This window comes from Lactuca sativa, chromosome 4 (assembly GCF_002870075.4).
Source record: "Lactuca sativa cultivar Salinas chromosome 4, Lsat_Salinas_v11, whole genome shotgun sequence".
NCBI lineage: Eukaryota > Viridiplantae > Streptophyta > Magnoliopsida > Asterales > Asteraceae > Lactuca > Lactuca sativa.
The window spans coordinates 186,551,498-186,554,818 of record NC_056626.2 but is presented as its reverse complement, the minus strand read 5'-3'; positions in this window follow the sequence as shown (position 1 = coordinate 186,554,818).

Sequence of the window (3,321 nt, the reverse complement as noted above, 5' to 3'; positions counted from 1 at the left end):
TCTTTATTTAAGAAAAAATCTAGTGGGTGAATATTTAAGGTGGAGTGTTGACTTTACCTTAGTGTGTAACATAAGCAACCTCCCATACCCACTCCTTGACCATCCCCTGTCACTATTCCACCATACCTAGTCAATCATTGTCCTCTTCCTACCATAATTCCAGCCATACTCTTGGTCAAGGTCTAGAAAACTCTTATCTCTCCTCACTCTTCTCTCATTCTCCACCAAAGAACAAACACCTTTCTCTCTCACTTCTCTCTCTCTCTCAAATTCGAGATTCAAGGGCTGATCATCAAGTTTTCTTCCACTTTTGGTAAGTGATATTATCCTCCTTATGATTATTTCACTTCCTTCTACCCAAAATCATAGAATACTTACACAAATTCCATCACATTTGTGTTAGATCTTCGAACCTTCAAGGCATCTTCTAAGTATTCTTGAGTTGAACACTTCTTTTATTCAACATCCATCCATTAAGAAGACACAAGGTGAGTTCATACCCCTATCTTTTCATATTTTTCTTAAGTTTTAAGGGGGGGGGGGGGGGGGGATACAAGTTAAAATACCAAGAACACAACTAAACTCATTCATCAGCTTTCATCAGAAAAATTTAACTCCATTCACGGACTGTTTTCAACATCTTAAACTTTTTAGTTTTCAAGAATATTTTAGGTGCAAATAGTTCAGGTTCATACCTTTAAAATTAATACTTGCACATCTCCATACGATTTTTCTACAATTTATGGTGATTTTTACAAAACTGCCTATCATTTCCAGAACAAATCCGGACCAGACTGTGAATATGGACTTTTTCACACAAGTTAGAGACATCTAAAAATCACAATAAAATTTATGAACAAACTAGAAACATTTTCTAAACTCTCAGAATTTACGGATTCAGGTTTTGACTCTTCATGATTTTTGTATAATTTTTCTAAGAGCAGGAACAGAAAAGCTAAAACTAGAAATGTTATAATTACAAAAATGTTAACAAATTAATTTACACCTTGTAACTTGCTGAGCAAGGTGTGTACTCTTATGTAAATACATGTTATATTACATGTTATTTCACCTTAGTAAAATGTATATATCAGTAAACAAAAGGGTTTTTACCTTTACAAATATAGTAGTTAACTATAATAAACAAAGTTATAACCGTTATATTTAAACGCTTTGATAAACTATAATAGGTATAGTTTATGCTTCCATTAACACAACCAACACATTTCGGAAGGTTTTATTCCCATGGAAAAAGGTTTTACACTCACGCACACTACACGTGAACTTGTTAATGTAAATTGCGAGACATTCTTCTCAGTACTCCTAGAGTACAGGTTAAAATTCCTGGTAGTTATAACCAGAGTCTCTTGAGGGAGAACGTGATAGTTGTGTATAGATCTATATTGGGTCTGACAAACCCAAACCTGAGTTGCATGCAATAGCTAGACCGGCAAGTCTGGGGTGACAAGTGTCATTATCTTTTTCAACGTCGTGGCAGGTTCATTAGTCATAGTATGGTTATAACAACTCACATAGGGAGTTAACAACACATAAAGTTTACGGGGAGTTTCTCAAATCAAAAAGGGTTTTATGTCAATTTAAATCACATTTTATATCAATAAGTATGAATATTACTTGTACATTTCGTTTTTGGTATTTAAGACTACACATCACTCTTGTAAGGAAAATATTGGATTTTTCTTGGTAACACACAACTCATTATAAAGATCGGTTTCCAAACTCTTCATCTAAAAAGCTTATGAACTCACCAACTTAATTGTTGACACTTTTTCAAAACTACTTGTATTCTCAGGAAATCAACAAAACCAGGTAACCACAAGCTTTTGAGGATGGAACGCTACGACGTTGAACAACTATTTTTATATGATGTTGTAATCAATCATTGAAATATGTAACACTTGAAACCATGTAATTCTTTTCTGATTATATTTGTCATTGGTTGTATTTACTTTGAGCACTATTATACTCGTTGTTGTGATACTATACATGAAGTCCGCCACCCCCGGACGTTTCCGCCATCCTTGGTTTGGGGGTGTGACAACTTTGGATCTAGGTTTATCTAATTGTACATGAAAATTATCCAAAGCTCATAAACCCTAGATCTAATAAACTATAACTGAAATTAGGGTTTAGATCTTACCTTTGATTGTTATATAGCAATAACAATCAATCATTGGCTTCAGAAAGCTTAGTGCCTCAAGTGTTGCACCTCTAATGGAGTCACAAACACCACTAAGTAACTTGGATGAAGAGGGAGGAGAGAGGAGGCACCAAAAACGGCTGGAAACCCTAAATGAACACTTAGCCACGTTTTTGGGGCATAGGGGTCCATTATATACATGCAGGCTATTAGGGTTTGCAACTAGGAAACCCTAAGCTGACTGCTTAGGCCCTAAGCAGCCCATGGACTCCTTTAACATATCCCTTGGACGAATTCCTTATGGGCTTCCCATAGAATTTGTCCAACCTATATATTATTAGGTGATCCATAGCCCAATTGTAATTATCTTATAATTACAACTCCAGTCCCCTAAGTTTAATTAATCTCTTTTAGTCACAGAATTAATAATTAATTAATTCTTGACTAATATTAATTAAACAATATGATTTCTCCTTTAATATATTATTCTTATAATATATTAATAAATCATAATTAATCCTTTCTATCCTTAATTCATCCTACATATTGCTATGTTGAAGACAACCCAAAAGGACCATGCTCATAATCGGGTCAAGTACATACCAAAATAGTTATGGACTCAGACACTAATCCAACAGTCTCCCACTTGGATAAGTTTAATAACTATTTTGCATAACTTCAGAATCTGATCAACAATCGTAGCTTTCAAAAGCTGCTGTCAACTCTGATCTTATCAGATACGCGTGTCCTTTAGATAAGGGATTATATATTCCTCCATTCTCAAGATATTGTATAGACACAAGACATGGATTTAAATCATTCTCTCTGTCTATGTATTGTTTCCCGACATCTGATTTATGACGACTGACAACAGACTATAATTGAACACATCAACTTAGTCCTGGCTTGGCTAAGCGCTTAGGGTGTCATCACTAAATCGTCGAGGGGCCCACATATATCGCTTTTATCCCACCTTGAGTAAAAGGAATGGATAAACTTTGACTCAAATGCTTGCTTGCACCTACTAATTGAATCGTACACAACAATAAGTTTTATAACACCAAGTTACTGATGCGTTTACTTATCATCAATGTGCAACTGACCAGCAAACAACAACTCACACGTCTCGGTTTCAAGAATATACAATGTTATCGTCTCAC